The sequence below is a fragment of the Rhinolophus ferrumequinum genome, chromosome 12 (genome assembly GCF_004115265.2).
Source record: "Rhinolophus ferrumequinum isolate MPI-CBG mRhiFer1 chromosome 12, mRhiFer1_v1.p, whole genome shotgun sequence".
NCBI classification, from domain to species: Eukaryota; Metazoa; Chordata; class Mammalia; order Chiroptera; family Rhinolophidae; genus Rhinolophus; species Rhinolophus ferrumequinum.
The window spans coordinates 23,377,725-23,395,232 of NC_046295.1; the positions used below are offsets into that span (position 1 = coordinate 23,377,725).

Below are 17,508 nucleotides of genomic sequence, written 5' to 3' on the forward strand. Positions count from 1 at the left end.
AATTAAAAAACAGAGTGTCAGAGTGGAGCAAAACATGACCCAACTGTATGTTGTCACCAAGGAACCCACTTTAAATATAAATATACATACAGTTTAAAAGTAAATGGATGGAGAAAAATATCCATTTACTAATACTAATGCTAATACTAATCAAAAGAAATCAGGAGTAACTATATTAATTTCAGATAGCGAAAGGTGTAATACACGTGTAATGGGAACACCATAAGGAGACGAAAGAGAAAGGAACAGAAGAAATATTTGAAGTAAGGATAGTTATCAAGGATAAAGAAGGGCCTTACATAATGATAGCAGGATCAATTCTCTTAGAAGACATAACAGTTTTTAATGTGTATGCATCTAACAGCAGTGTTCAAGTATGTGAGGCAAAAAAATGAGAGACCTGCAAGGAGAAATCGATGAATCTGTCATGATAGCTGGTGACTTCAGCACACTTCTCAGAAATGGACAGATTCAGCAAGTAGAAAAGCAGCAAGGGCATAGTTAAACTGAAAAAAGCTTTCAACTTAACCCAACGGGAGTTAATTTTGATCCTTCTCTCATGGAAACCCTAAAATTGCTAGCCCACTATTCCAACAGCATTTGCTAAGTCTGTGAAGGAAAGAAAATTTATGTATGATTGTCTTTATCAAATAATTTCATTAAAGTAATAACGCTCTGTTTTGGGGCTTTCTGTTTTTTTGCTTTGATCTACGGGTCTGTACTTGCAAACTACTTTGTTCAACCACTCGTAGTTTAGATGCTTTAATATTAGTATGTCTGGTTCTCAGAAGAACAGCATTCAGAATAACCCCTGGAGGTGATGTAGGTGATTTTGATTTGTGACTGTCAGAAACCCTTCATGAACTTTTAAAATGCAGAATTTTGGAGGCCTTGTGTCTTGGCTTCTTTTATTCTACTGTCAACCAAGTTACAATTTTTCTCATCTTGAAAACAATAGTTTTAACGTTACCTCACTTTCTAATTATCTAACATTTTCTTTTCCATTCATTGCCTCTTTCAGCCTCTCTTGGGCTGTATTTATTTGCTGGGACCAGCATTTTCTTTTGTCGTCAAATTCTCATTTCCTGTCCTGCTCAGTTTAGCAAATCCAAAGGTTTACCCATTTTAGAATTTATTTTGCTCTTTTGGGTTTCTGATATGCCTTATTTCTTGTGTTCCTTAAGACGGTCTCATCAACACAACAGTTTTGTGTTTTTCAGTGTTGCCAAAATGTCCCTGGTACATGCTCCCCCTACCTTGGGTCCATTAATAGTTCCACTTTACCTAATAGAGAACCTCATCTTTTACAAATAGAGCCCAAAGCGAGAAAGGTAGCCAAAGCACATACGAGAATCCATGCTCTAAAAATCTTGCCCTTTACTTGTAGTAGCGTCTATCCAGAGTCTGTTTATAATTAATTCTCACCTGATTCTAAAAAATTTGCTTTGTGGCATAATTTTGCCAGAGTTCTGGCAGGTATGGTGAGGGATTGGTTTTAGAAGCCAGTTTGTTGATAGTGGCGAAAAATGGAAGTGGAAAAAGAAAGAAAATAAGACATAGAGTCATGGAACTCAAAAGCACAGCAGCAGGTTTTACATTGCTTAGTTACACACAACTAGATGTACCTTCCCAGAGGGGCAAGTCCTTGGACTTGACAGGTGGACTTGAACTACAGTCGCTGCCGTCATTTACTGGCTGGGAGGCCTGGGACCAGTTTCTCTGAGTCTCATTGTCTTCATCCTCTCATGGATTTATTGGGGAGATAAAATGAAATTTAAATGTGATTATGGGAGTAAAGCACATAGTAGGTGCTCAGTAAATATTGCTACTTTATTGCTGCCCCCACCCCAGTTGGTATCAGTCTCCACTGAGAAAATCGTGTTCATCAAGCTGTCTCTGAGACATTGGGAAAAGGTTAAATTCTATCTAGTATATTCCATTTAAGAAAATTTCAGAATGACGAAGAATGTTTTAAAATAACCTTTTGAAAGTCAGTAGGATACCCTTCATTCACAGGGAAAGCTCACTTGGATGGTTTCTTTTATTTCCCCAACACAGAGTGTGATGTATGTATGTCTCCTGCATTACTGACCCATTTTGAAATGAAAAGTCTTGCAGCAGTAACCTGTTTTTCCACATTTTTATTAAAAAAAAATTATGTATGCTTTCTCCGATTAGAAACACGTTAATTGTAAAAAATCTTCAATTGTTTTTTGTGTGAACTTTCAGTTTGTCCTAATTTCAGGGTCTGTCAGTATTTTTCTCTCATTTTGTCCTAAATTTGTGATGCCACAACCATGCCTTTGTGATCCATTAGCTGCTCAAGTCAGTGGAGCTCTTTTTCTTTCCACCGTCCAAACCGCACATTTCAGTTTCATGTTTCCAGCACACAGAGAAATGCTTCAACCTCTCCGGAGCAAGATCCAGTCCTCTTGCCAATCTGATGATTAATTTCTTCCTGGGAAATTTTTCTCCTGAATTTCTAATGAAATGATGCGAGGTAACAAATGAGGGAGGCCTTAAATGGTTTCCACTGAAGAAAACAATTTCCTCCTCTCCCTTTCTGCTTAATGGATTTATCACTGCAGACATTGATTTTCCTACTTCTGGATCTTTGTGGTAACAACTGTTTTATTTTAACCAAGTAGTTTGGAAAGTTGCTAGGTTTGTAAACTGGTAGATCATACAAACCTCTCCACCATTGAGATGTTCTTTTTAAAAATTACAGTTGTTGATGAACTTACTGAGTTGCCTGGCGGAGGAAGTGACCTTTTAGGGAGGGACTGCAAATTAGACCCATTGCATCATCTATAGAAATTTGCCCGATGTTGAGCTGTGCCGTAGTCTGTCTCTTGCTTCCTGATTTAACAATTCCACGCTGGCACGTGCTTCTTGGTGTTCTGATGACTGGATATCCTTTCTCAGTGTTTGTGCACAATTACCATGTGTGATAGTGTAGTGGTGAGTGTAAATAAAGTGTGTTCATAAATTAAGTGTGATAGGACATGTGAAGAATAAATAGAATGTTTGTGATTGGGAGATAGGAGCAGCTGACATTGGTTTTGGGTTTTCAGGGACACCAGAGTTATCTGGGATACATGGACAAATCGAAGTTGGGTCACCGAAGATTCCTGGCTTCTGTAGAGAGGAGAGTGGACTAACCATTTGGAATTATTGTCACTTGGTAGTGTTTTCAATTAACTTCTTTCTCGTAAAAGCCACAGTGGGCAATTATGGCACAAATATTTAATGAACTGGGAAGCCTGTTTGGGTACTAGTTAATCACGATTTTTTTCTTTATGGTAGTTTAGAGAGTCAGAGGAGACAGAATAAATGTATGTTCAAAGGCTGTTAGAACAGATGCAGGTTTAATATGTTCTCAGCAGTGGTCTCTTATATTCCATAGCACCTTATTAAAATTTTGAATTTCTCCTTACATAGAAATTCGTATGTCTTTAATCAAGCCACGAGGCACTGTGAATGCAGTGGGGGAATGAATGTGCTTTTGTGCAAGAACTACGGCGAATTTGTCCTTACCTTTAGAAGTTGGAAAAGGTGAGAAGGTGACATTTTTAGCTAGATAAGAAGCTTACAATAAAAATATTTTGTAGCACAGTATTTCTTATGAACTTTTTCCTGCTTCACACCTTCTCTTGTGAACCATAAGTTGTGGATTAAAATAACATAAATCATTTAAGACCTCCCCCCACCCCGCCATTAGGTTAGACCGATTAATTATGATGCAAGTTTGGTCTGTTTCGAGGTTATTTAGGGTAAAAAAAAAAATAAATCACTGAATGATAGTTAAAAAGCATCTAGTTAATATTTTTCTTCCTGGTGGTTAAATTATAAATAGTAACTACAGGTGGAGTTGGATTTATTTTCATTTTTCTCTGATCTTTTTTTTGGCCGAACTTCCCTGTCTAGGTAGTATAGAGGGTGCTCAGGTCTGGAGAGGGACCCCCATCTCCCCCCGACCCCCCAATCTGATTTTTCTTAATCAGGTTGGCACTTAATTTTTTAATTGGATCTAAGATGCCATTGACATTGGTATTTTATAAACTACTAAGGAAGTAAAACACAATGGAGAATTTTATAGGAGACTTTTCATAAGGGAAAGGAAACAGAACTATGACACAGGAAGACACAATAAAGAAACTTGGATATTTTAATCTTGATAGTATAGGTGGAGAGGGGGAACCTCTGAATTTCTGCCCTGAGAAGTTTTTTGAATAGCTCTATTGCGTTATTAATTTTATCCCATAATATCTCTGTTTTAAGTTTACAATTCACTGAAGGTTGGTGCAAAAGTAATTGCGGCTTTTGCAATTATTTTTAACCTTTTAAACCGCAATTACTTTTGCACCAACCTAATATAGTTACAGAATTATACAGCCATCACTACAATCTAATTTTGAAACATTTTATCACCCGAAAAAGAAAACCTTGTGCCCCTTTACAGTTCCTTTCCTTTCCCACCCCTACCCCTAGGCAACCACTAATCTAATTTCTGTCTCTATAGACATTTTGTAAAAATAGAATCATATGTGTTCTTCTGTGTCTGGCTTTCGAGGTTCATCCGTGTTATACCATATATCAGTACTTCGTTCCTTTTTTATGGCTGAATAATAATCAGATGTATGGACATACCACATTTTGTTTATCCATTAATAAGTTCATGGACATTCAAGGTGTTTCCAGAGGGACCCACCTTCCAGGGCTGAATTTCTCACCACCACCATCAGTGACCTTCTGGACGTGGCAACGGCTCTGCGCTCCTCGGTCTGGGACTCTTGTGATAGCTGTAATGGGAAATCGGTCCAGTCAGTGCTCATTTGATCACCCCCTTGGGTGTTTCACAAACACCTGGATTAATATGTTCCAAACTGAACTCTTGATATCTAGCTTTGTCTTCCATCTGAAACATTTTCCTCTCCCAGTCTTCATCTCTGTAAGTGTCTCCACCTACTTGATCAAACCAGATGCTTGGGAGGCATGTTTGATTTCATCCCTTTTCTTTAACGTCCAGACTACCAAGTTTGATGATTTCTACCTCCGAAATTTATTTCCCATCTGTTCACTTTTCTCTCTCCCCTCTCTATTACATCAGCTCCTAATGTGTTTTCTTGCTTCCTTTGTTCACTCTCCTTCCACCTTTCCAGTTGCACCTACTCATTCTCCATACAGCAGCCAGTTATCTTTTTTTTTCAGTTGTCTTATTTTTAAAAGAATTGTAGTATGAACCGTTTTAAATATATATAAAAAGTAGTGAGGGTAGTAAACTGGAGTCCTGTGTACTCATCTCGCACCTTCCATAGTTGTCAACTGAAGGCCAATCTCATTTCATCTATAATCCACCCCTAGGCTATTTGGAACCATATCCTAGACATTATAATTTATTTTTACCTCTAAATATTTCAGTATGTACTTCCTAAAAACAAAGACCTTCTCTTACATAATTACCACTTAGCAATCAACACCAGGAAAATAACATTGACATAGAATGATGATCTAATCTATATCCCTTACATGGTACTGTTTTAAATATATTTTACTATGCAAATAGAGAAGATAGGTCTCTTTATACAAACATCACAAGACTGTAACCACACCTGAAAAACAAACCATATTCGTTTACTATCCTGTCAGTGTTCAAATGTCCTCAGTTGTCTCATGTAATTTATTAACAGCATGTTTGAATCAGGACAGAACGATCCTTTTTGAAATTAAACTGGATGATGTCACTCCCTTGCTTAAAATCTGCCCATGAGTTTGCCTGTCTCTAGGATGAAGACCCCAGTCTACCTCAGTCCTCAGTCGTGCTCTCCCACACTCCTTCCACCTGTTAGGGCAACTCTCACCCTCACTCGCTGCCCTCCAGCCACAAGCCTCGTGCAGTTTTTCGACTGAGCAAGCCCTTTGCTGCCAAGATTGGTGCACGAGCATGTCTCTGACCAGCGTGACTTCCTCCCACTCCTCGCAGGGCTTTTTCCTGTCATCCTCAGCTCTCAGCTGGGATGTCCTCCCCCCTTTCTTAATGTCTCCACCTACACAGGTTACTCCTCCCCATTTTTCTATCTTGCCTTCCTGTTTGTTTCTCATTCCATTTTTCGTTTTGTAGTTAATTGTTACTTGTGTTTTGACCATTGGGCTCTGAGTTCCATGAGGCTGGGACTGTTTTGTGCTGCTTATCACAGGGTACGCTGCACCCGGGCACGTGTGCGGCACGTAGTAGGTCCTTAGTAAATATTTGTTGAATTAATGAATTTGTTGAAGTAATGTATTCACCAGAAAACAGGTGGGTACTCAAAGTAGACTGCAAGGACTTGCAGTGCGATAAACAAATCCAGCCATCCTTTATCGAGAACTTAGCAAGTGTGAGCACAACAGTAGTTTCTGGGATTGTTCAAAGGGTTAAAGGGTCTTTTGTTTTGTGATGACTTCATCCACCCCTTGATAAAAATTGCCACCTGAAATGAAGAATAAAACTCCCCAAAAGCAGATTCCACTTGGGATCTTTGCCTTTTGAAATGTGTCCAACGTCTCCATTGCTCATGTTTTGTAAGTAAATCCATCTCTCTGGTTCTTCCTCTCTCCCCTGCTTACCACTTTCCTCCGTGGGTGTTAGCATGTTTGTAGAACATCCGGGCAGAACTCCTCAGAGGTGGAGTGATATCTGGGGTTGGGGACATTTATGAATAATGTGTAGTTCAGTATCATGTCATTCACGTTTAATAAAGAATCCGAAGACTTAATAGCCACCAACAAATCTAAAAGACTCTGAAATTGCTTAAAAACTGAAGAGGTATTTTGGGGATTTATGCATGACTTTTATTATTGTGTAAAGTAATTTCTCTTATTTATTTTTATAGTCCAAAACGAAAATATTCAAGCCAGCAAGAAGTAATTTTTTTATTGCCTGTAAGCGGAATGTTACAACTAGAAGTCAAAGTGTTAAAGCGCCATAAAGCTCTGATGAATTAGCAGTTTTAGAGGTATAGGCATAGTTTTGGTCTCCCCTGCTGGCAGTACAGCTTTAAGCTGTGGTTTCTCTTTATTTTGGTGTGTAAGAGTAGGTTGACTTTACTTTTATGCAGTTAAAAAATTGTGTGTGTGTGTGTGTGTGTGTGTGTGTGTATAAAGTTCTGTGTGTCAAATCCTCTATTAATTTAAGAGATCTTTGCCATTCAAAAAATTTGGCTCTAATTTAAAAGAAATTGTACCAAAAATATATTATTTGCTTTGATTCAAATAATTCTGTGTAGTTGCTACAAGATAATTAATTTCATGATCAACTATTAAAAGTATTTGTATTTTGATAGATCATTTTCATTGTCTCAGTACAACTGTATTGTTCAGATATTAACACATACTCATATAAGGTAACATTGATAGGTTCCAGGGATTAGGACCTGAGTATTTGGGGCTGCCATTATTCAGCCTCACACAGCTGAAAATAGCATGTATGGTAGAGCAACACACACACACACGCACACATATACATACATACACAGAGACAATAATTTTGTTTGGCATTGGTTATCTCAACATGTGCGGTTACAGGGTATTTATTTACAATTTCAGAAAGTCCCCTTTATATCTTTTTGCATTGTCAAAATTTTTATGGGCTATATTTTACTAATGAACAGAAAAAATAAAATTACTTTTCAATTTGGGAAAAACGATTGAAAAATAGAGTTTATATTTTTCGAACAGCTTTAGATTTACTGAAAAGTTGAGAGGCTAGTAGAGAGTTCCCTATTATTAATATCTTACATTAGAATCATAATTTATTACAATTAATGAACCCATATTAATACATTATTACTAACTAAAGTTTATGTTTTATTAAGATTTACTTAGTTTTTATCTAATTGGCTGTGACAGTTTAGTTTCTCAGGCTTTTCCTTGTTTTTGTAAGTTTTGAGAAGTACTAGTTAGATATTTTGTAGGTTGCTCCTTTAGTGGAATTTGTTGGGTGTTTTTCTCATGGTAAGACTAGGGTTACAGGTTTCCGGGAGAAAGAGCACAGAGAAAAAGTGTCATTTTGATTACCTCATATCAACGGTACATACTATCAATGTTATTTATCACTGTTGATTTTGGCCTTTATCACCGGGCAGGGACTGTGTATGTCAGGTTTCTCCACAGTAAAGTTACTTTTTTGGGGGGGAGAGGTGGGGTAGTTATGTTCCTCCTACATGAGGGCTGAGAATCTACATAAATTATTTAAATATTTGTTGTGTTTTTTCCCTCTTAGATTGCATCAAGATGGTCATGTCAAAAATCCATGTCAAATTGTCATATTTCTTCCAGCATTCTCAAAGGAGTCTTTTAGCCTTTATGAAATTCTGAGCATGGCTAAGTTCATTTTAGTTTGGCGCTTTCTTAGAAATATGTGGTAATTCACCATTTTAGGGATGTCAGAAATTACCTGGGTAGTCTACCTATTGTAATTTCTCAAAGGTTTTGTTCAAATACAAGTTAGATCAATTATTCTCTTACATATTGCACATTATTCACAAAAAGTTATAGCTGGACTTAAAGTTTCTTTTGATATAAGAAAAAGAATATTAGCTAAAAGATATTTATGTTGATGGGAAATATACTATACTAATAATTTTGCAGTTGACCTGCCATTCTCTTTTCCTTCCTTGAGAAACCCTGACCTTTGCAAGACCAGGTCTCTTACATATTTCTAAAGCGTCCCATCGTTCTCCTCTGAAGTGCAGTACGTGTCACATCTGCTATCATTGTTGAATAGCTGGCTTCCCTGCTGGACCTAGAGCTCCATGGGAGCAGGGACCATGTGTGTCCCCCAGGCCCAGCACATAGTAGGCACACAAATATATAGTAACTGTCATTGCATATGCTCTTTTGAGTACATTTTAGAAATATATAGGTGGTTAACAATGGGTCACATTTATCATTACGCAATACTGTGTGAAAAAGGTAGTATACAATAGAATTAAAGAAAAATGTGTGTGTGTGTGTGTATATATATACATATATATATGTATATATATGTATATATATGTGTGTATATATATATACATGGAGGAAGAAGACTGAGTAAATATTGCAAAATATTAGCAGTGTTTATCTCTGGGTTATGAGATTATGGCTGGTTTTAATTTTCTTCTTTGTTTTCCAGTTCTCTCCAAGGAGTTTATTATTTTATAATTAGGAAATATCAGAACACATTACTTAAAACTTATAATCAGATAAAAGGGTGACCCCCATCATAAAAAAAAAAAATGGTTCAGTTCTGGTATGCACAAGAGTTCTTAAGGCAAGACTACAGAGTAGCCAAGTCACTGACCACCTCTAAGCCTACTTTAAAAAAATTTTCATCAAAACTAGCTCAGTTATTGTTTATCTAGTATTAATTTAAAAGTGCTATTTCCAATGACATTGTTTTTTAATTCACTTCCCTAATTTAACTTGTGCATGTAACCTGCTAGACCAAAACTTCAGAGAACACGATTTGCCCTTATTTAGTGTTTTTAAAAAGTCCCTGGGATGTAAAATCCAAGTCTAACCCGGGAGTATCAGCCTGCTCTTACAGTTTCATTCAAACAAAAGAGGTGATTTATTATATTCTGCATTTGGCCCTTTTTTGATGTAGGTGTATCCCTGGATTATGTGAAAAATCATCAAAAGGCCCTGTAGATTTTATAAATCCAGGCCACTTGTATTTTTCTTGCCTGTGTCTCTGGGATAATTAAACAGTGATGGATTAACATTCGGTTGCAGGAGAGATTGGGGGGGGGGGAATCTCCCGGCATTCCTTCCTGCAGAAGCATCAGCTACGGCAGTGAGCGTCGCTGCCACTTTAACTGACATGTCTTAAATTCTGCCCTGGGAAGCTCTGGGATGCTGTCAGATGCCTCGGCAACCTCTTTTCTCATGCCTGGTAATTGAGAGTCTTACTGGAGACTAAGACATAAAACAGAAATTGAGGATTTTTGTTGTCTTTTAAATTGAGGACTGTCTTCTTTTTGTTGGCTTTTAAAAATATCTGGTAGAAGAGAGGGAAAGGCTTCTTCACAGTGGGGCTAGCTTCATTCCTCCAAAGTTACAGCTGGTCAAAATCTGTGAGTATGTTGTATTTATTTAGCTGCTCCTGGGGGTAGGATTACAGTGTTCCTCTCTAGATCTGTGAGGATTTAATTCAAGGAAAGCGATGCCAATTTAAAAAAAAAATTGGAGTTAAATTTCATTGGAGACCTGCAGTTTTTGTTAGTTGACATTTCCTTCATTAAAGGCTTCGTATCAGGCTTGCCAGGGCTTCCCTCCCCCCACCTCGCCTTTCAGCCCCCTCAGGGTGAATGCTGAATCAGAGGAAATAGCAAATCTGCTGCTGCAGAGGCTGCGGTCTTCCTGGATGCCATGGCTGGTTTAGTGGTGCTGCCAGGTGTGCATGGGGCTGCAGAACAATGGAAGGATGATAATGGCTCACTTTGTGTGCACTGTGTTTGTCTTATGTCGTCGGCTGGCTTCATTATAGGGTTTTGTTCTGTTTTGTTTTGTTAAGGTGATTACAACCTTTAAGAAAGATGAAGTACGATGGCATGCTTTCAATAGCGTGGGGTGATCGACTTCACCCCTTGCCTTACTGTGTGGGCTTCATCCTGTCTCTTTGTAGCATATTCCAGTCCATGGGAATAACCAAAGAGGGACCTTTGCGTGATCACCCGCTTCTAATTGTGCATTTGAATCGGTGCCATTTTTTTCTGGTGACGCAGCCCCTTTAGTTTAAACATCTGTCCTTAGTCATTGTGTCCCACTTTCCCCGGTTGGAATTCACTGGAGGCTAGAACTGTAACCTTGCTGAATTAGTATTGAATCAATTTTGAAAATTTTGTAAAGATAAAAGTTAAATTTTGTCTCCCACCGTAACCTCCATATGCTCTTGATTTGTCTTTGTTAGATGAAAGTCTTATTATTTTGGTGAACTGATTTGCATCACTTGGTTACTGATCTCATTCCTTTATCTTAAAATCACATTAGTTAAAGTGATTTCTAAATGTTGAGATGTTCAGAGATGACTAGTCAAAATACTTTTAAACATCAACTGGTAACAATCATCTTTGTAGATGCAGAGTATGTTTGAGTTAGGGTGACATATTATATTAGCTTTGTGGATGCCAGTATTTTGGTGGATTTCCTGCAGCATAAAATGAATCAAGGATTTTAGAAAAGAAAGTCTCCACCACCCAGAGATCAAACATCTGCTGATTGTATTTTTAAACATTTTATCATATCTAAATGCAGCAACTTTGAATTTAATTAGGAAGGAGTACTAAAAATTGGAAATTCTGCTTTAGCTAGACTTGCAAAAAGAATATTCATTCATTAATTCATCCATTTAATTAATTCATTCTGCAAATGTTTACATTTGTTGCAAAGCTCTTACCAGTTTCTGGGATATGATGCTGAACAAGATATTTTTATCTTCCCTCATGGAGCAGATATTTTTAGCAGGTGAGGGGGGCATTCAAAAACTACCTAATTATTTTGTCACAATTGATATAATTTTTCAACTGTAGAAATATAGGTACTTTGTGGCCAGATACAGGACATACAAATATTTGCAACTAATTCTGCCCCAAATCTTCTGAAGCCACAGATCCTTAGAATCCTTGTGTTGGAAAGAGATTCTGGGAGTCGTTTAATTAGTTCAACAAGCATGTGATAAGCCCTATATAAAGTGCAGGTTTTCAATCAGTGAATAAGAAATGGTCCCTGCTTTGGAGGAGTTCACACTCTAGCGGCAGAAGGAAGGAAATTGGTTATGTTGGTATATTCTAGGAAGTCACTGATTTATTAATTCAGTAATTGCTATTGAGGTTCTGCTCTAGTGCTGAGTATCGTCGTGGGCCCTGGGCTGGCACCAGGGATGGGGTGGGGAATTAGGCAGAGGTGCCCTGCCGTCTGGAAGCTCTTAGGGGCTGTGGCAGAGACCTGACAGCGTGCTGCGAAGATACACAGAAAGGGGAAAGGGGTTTCACTATCATTTACTGGGCGTCTGTTGTGGGTCAGCCACCAGTTGGTGCTCTGTACGTTAATTCTCCCTTCAACCCTATAAGCTAGTTACTATTTCTGCTCTAACAAGCAAGTAAACCGAGGTACAGAGAGGTAATTTGCTTAGGATCACAAAGGAAGTGAGTAGAGGAGTTAGAACTCGACTCCAGGTGTGACTTGATTCCAAATCTCCGCCCCTTCCACTCGTCCCCAAGCCAGGTGCTCCTCAGAGTCCCTGAGCTCTGGAGGGTGATTGTGGTTATCAAAGGCCTCCCGGGTGCCTGTGGGCAGCTGGGTGTGGGAATCATTCTTATGCTAGTCCCTCAATTTGTAGGTGGGAGGAGAGTAAGGACAGAGGTGATGCAGTAGTTAAAATGGAGCCAGTAACTAGGTTTCCTGATTTTCTAGCCACGATTCAATCCATTCCAGTATCTTAGAAGATACTAAGACAACAAAAACAGAATAATAGCAAACAAAAGACCAAAATCAACAAAACAAATTAACCAAACCAAACCAAACAGAATCAAAATAATAGCATGAGCACACGGAGTCTGTTTGGCTGGCCTTGGCTCTGAAGAAGAAACCCTGGCAGACCTCACCCACCTGCCCTGACAACCCTGGGGATTCAGAGGTCTCCCTGATAGTTAGTACTTGAGAGTCAACCAGTTAGGGTTTTTGTTGTTGTTTTACAGAGCAAATATCTTGACTTATTAATTAATATTCAGGCACTTACAGTATATTGGGTGACACAGACAAGAAACTCTGTCTTTGGAGTAAATGTAGGGGGATAAATGCTGTGATATGGGACAGGTCCGGGTGTGTGGAAGCAAAGATGGTGGGCGACCAACCTAACCTTGGGTGATGGCCAGGAGTCTGGGGACATACTGACCTCGTAGGGCTGTCTGGAGAAGGAGATGTCTGAATTGAGGCAGGTTTTGCTAGTTACCAGGGCAGTCGGGTCTAGCAGGAGGGTTTATTAGTAAGTGCAAAGACCCTGAGGTATGAGAGGCCATTGTAGAGAGGAAAAAATTTCTCCTCTACCCACTTCTGTTCATTTCTTGGAGCCCTGCAAGTTAAATGGGCCAGACAGGTTAGCAAGAGAAAAGAAAAACAAGTTTCATTACATATATATACAAAGTTCACAGACGTCACAAAGAAATGTGCCTCAAGGAGGCGGTTAGAATTTGGGGCTAATATACCGCCTTAACAAAGGATGATAAAGCCTGGAGAAGAGGCTAGAGGAAAGAAAAGGGGTTTGGGCTTCTGGATGGGGATAAGTTATGAGAAGGTGACAGGAGAAATGTATGTTAAATAAGGATTGATTAGTAAGGTTTGTCATGCAAATATGAATCCTTTTCCGGTGAGAATTACTCTCTGGAGTAATTTGCTTCCTAGTATGGGAGACCGGTACACCGTTACAAAGGGAAATTGATGCCCTGCTTTTCGAAAGAAAGGAAGAGGGCAGAGAGCTAATTACCTCAGGTCAACACACCTTTCTGTCACAATGGCCTATTTTGGGGTGACAAACCCTTCACCATGATCTCTTCAGGGTTTGCCAAGAAGCTTGGGAGGCCTGCAGTTTTAGTGAGGGTAGGCTGGTCAGAGGAAGACAGATGCCGAGGGGGCCTCGCCAAGGAGCTGTGGCAAGGGCAGTGACAAGCCACGGAAGTGTTTTCCTCATGAAGATTGCATGGACTTGTATTTAGACAGGACTCCCTGGCTATAGTGTGGGGATTGGGAGAGGGGACGGTGCCTCAACACAATACATGATACCTTGCTGCTCTAAGACTCTGGCCAGAGTTATTAATAATTTAGGGCTTAAATAGGCTATTGTGGCTTAGGTTAAGAATTTAACACGTGTGTGCGTATCTATATGCATGTGTATACCGGGTGTGCCAAAAAAGGGATACACGTGACTTGTAGTCATCTTTCGTTATCTGTATATATTGACTAGTACAATATTAATACAATGTTTTTCTTTCTTAAAATGTGTATACATTTTTGTGGCACCCTCTGTATATATACATACACAACACATATGGACATAGATATATAGATATAGATATATTTCAGTTATTGTCTTTATAGAAAATGTTTTGATTTCCAACCCAGTAACTTAGAAACAAACTTATAGGAAATAACCCCCTTAACAACTTGTGTAGTTTTTAATTTCTCATTTTTTGCATCAAATCTCTCATTTGGTGAGCAGAAGGCTCTGAGGCCTGTCGTGAGATAGGGCATGTTGAGGCTCCGTGTGGTTTCCTAAAGAAAGCAGCGAGGGAGGTTTAGCATCTTTTTTGCTGTGTCATCCTTTTCCTATCTTAGTTGAGAAGAAATGGACTAGAATCTTTTAAAAATGTCTTCTGTGCCAGGCCCAGTTCCTATGGTAAGTCTGTCTCTTTGTATCTTCAACTACTGTGTTCCTTGGTCTCGTCACTCTCCTTTTACAGATGAGGGAGATGAGGGGCGCAAGGTTAAATCAGTGGTCCAAGGTCATTCAAAGTGCTGACCGCGACTCCATTGTGCTAAAAGTTGGCAGATCTGTCCTCCTCGCAACGGTCGTATTGTATCGTTAGCTATAGGTTGATTGGGGGAATGTAGGCAGCCCCATCCCCTCCTTTTTTTTTTTTTTTTTTTGATCCACAGTGCACTGGATACATGTGTCATGAAATATGCTTGGTTTTGTGTTAGCCTCCTGCCAGGAGATCTTTGTAACATTTTGCTTTGCACTTGCTTTCCACTTTTTAACATCACATTTACACTTATGTCTTTGGCTCAGTTTAGAAAGGGCAGGACTGCATATATGGGCAGAGCACGTGAACATGAGTTTGATAGGAATTTGATGCATGGGTTACTTTTCTTTTGCTATTTCATCCGTCTGTCAGTGTGGAAAGTCTTTAGTGACCATGCAAGTGGTACGAATGGATTTCGTTGGTGATCGTTTTAGATTAATGGGTTATGGAATTATCTTATTTCAAGTCATGACAAGTGATTGTGTTTTAGAAAACAGGGAAGTATGGGACCAAAGCTTGAATTTCTCTTGTGGTTTGGGGCTGTAGCCATTATCTTTTTAGTTAGTGGGTGAGGCGGAATTTGAGCCTTCCCAGGATCCAGCCAACCAGGCCCTATTGTGTAGCGTTTATGTGCTATTATCCCTTTAATATTAGCTTAGGTGTTTCTGTTTTTTTATTTTCTAAGCAATAACATCCATGTATAGCAAAATCGTTTTGTGCGTCTGCATGATATTATAGGCTGAATATACAGCACACTAATTATGAAAACAGCCACGCACTGTAGATCTAAAGAAAATTACACTTTGGCACTTAATTACTTGAATATTCATATGCTTTTCCTTCCTTTTTGTTTGTTGTACCTAATCGATGTTTGTGGGGAAAGCCCTTGTATTTACTGAAAGCTGCTTATTTGTGAATGAGGGACTCTGTGATAATATATTCATGGGTGCTTTCCATGATCTACATATGTGACATGAAACGCCAAGTATTATGACTGTATTTGGCACAAGAATGCTAATACAGAATCAGTAGAAATATCATTCATTCATCAGAAAATCATTGAGCATCTCTCAGCTAAGCCAGATAGTTCCTGTCTTTAAGACTCAGACTCGATGCACCACAACTTACAAGTTAATCCAATAATTATACTATGATGAGTTTTAAAATGTGATCAAGGAACCCAGAGGGGAGACACATTCTCTAGCCTGAAAAAAAAAAATGACTCGGGAAGCCTTTATTTCGAGAGCCAAATGAAAGGAAGACTTATTCTCAGCATTGCTTTTAAAAATTCTTTTTTGCTGCTCTTTGTTTTAAGTTCTGATGTTTAAAAAGAAATGATAAATCAGCTTCTCCCCATTCAGAGCAAACCTGCGTTTGCTCTGCGTCTCTCCTCTGAGGGATGTAATGAAATGGCAAAGTGCTGCTTCGGTGGCCTCTGCCCCATGACTGCAAGAAACGCCGAGCTGCTGAGTGGCAGGAATATGACCGTCTAACTAATGGAAGTTCTAGGCCCGTCGCTTAAATCTTTAGCAATATCAGCACCAGGTCGATGTGATGTTTCAGTTTAAAAAGTGATTTTATAAAACAGAACGCGTTTCCTCCTCATAATATCCCTGTAAGGTAGATAGGACAGGTATTGTTATACCTTTTTTGGGTTTTTTTTTTTTTTTTTTTTGTGTGTGTTTGTGCTTTTTTAACCCCAGTCTTTTTGTGTGTGTGTGGCAAAATACATGTAACATAAACTTAACCATCTTACCCATTTTTAAGTGTACCATTCAATGGTATTAAGTACATTCATAATGTTGTGCAACCATCATCACCATCCTTCTCCAGAACTCTGTTCACTTTATAAAACTGAAACTCTTTACCCATTAAAAAGTAACCCCCCGCCCCTTCTCTGTCCCCAACCCCTGGAAACCACCATGGTATTTCATTTTTGTGATTTGTATCCCTTCTCTGTTTTTGCAGATGAGGACACTGAGGCCCAAAGAAGTATATAAATGGTCCAAAGTCACACTGCTTTCCAGTGATGGGCTCACCTAGGATAGAAAGCCAGCGTTCTGCCTTGTTTCCCAGCACATTTTTTCCTAAACCACATTACCGTAGGCTGGTGAAAAAAAATAAATCAGGCAGAAGATTTTTGTTGGAAATAAGACAGCCCCCTAATAGGGAAGAGATTTTTTTTTAATTAAAAAAGTCAGCAAATAAAAGCAGCAGATTGAAATAGGATCTGTACACGTCTCTTGATAATCTAACATTCCATTGCTATTTGTTTTCAGTAATGTGAAGGAATACAATTTGCTTTGCCTAAGGAAAGAATCTGAAGGAACACAGCCTTTGGTACTGCTCTCTACTGTCAGTGATTTGCTGGGCTTGTGGGCAAGAAAAACAGCGTCTGTTGGGATAGTTGCTTTTTTCTATCCCAGAGACAGTAAGTCCTACCCTCCATTTTCTTAGTGAGCAGGGTCTGAGACACATATCTTATATGAAAATGGACTTCTGTTCTTTTCAACTGTTCTCAGTTTGATCTGGGACTCATCCCCATTGAGGATGGAAGCATTGCCAATTAAAGATGGCACTCTCTGTTCAAATTTCAAACAGTCTCTTTCAGAGTGACTCAGGTTTTCTTGGGGGTGTGGGAGAGGTTAATGCCTAGTCAAGTAAAACTTGAAACTCTGTGTCAGGCCTACATCTGCTTTCTCAAAGGATTTCCTTCCCTCTCCTTCCCAGATGGCATCTGGCTCAAGAGGAAGTGGTATAGCCGTGAAGCACTGCTCTGGGTATTGCTGTCTGGTGGACGGCTTCACCAAGTGGTTTTGGCATTGACCTCCGTCCTCGCTGCCTCTGCCACCCGAGCACTGGTGACGGCTTAGCATTCTCCACTGGCGTGGGCTGGCTCTCTCATTTGATCCCCTTTGCGACAGGGTCATCTAAAAACATTTTCTTTCTTTGCAATAATTCCAAACTT

General features: G+C 39.1%; 1 protein-coding gene across 3 annotated transcripts in view; it reads left to right on the top strand.

Moving 5' to 3' along the window:
* TTC39B (tetratricopeptide repeat domain 39B) overlaps positions 1 to 17,508 on the top strand; it is a 132,946-nt gene that overhangs the window by 34,746 nt on the left and 80,692 nt on the right. Inside the window, exon 1 of one of the 3 annotated variants that reach the window (XM_033123045.1) lies at positions 9,802 to 9,916. The exons of 1 other annotated variant lie outside the window; for it this stretch is intronic. The gene's annotated coding sequence lies outside the window, so the exon portion shown is untranslated. One more of the 3 variants, XM_033123044.1, reaches the window with a different exon arrangement.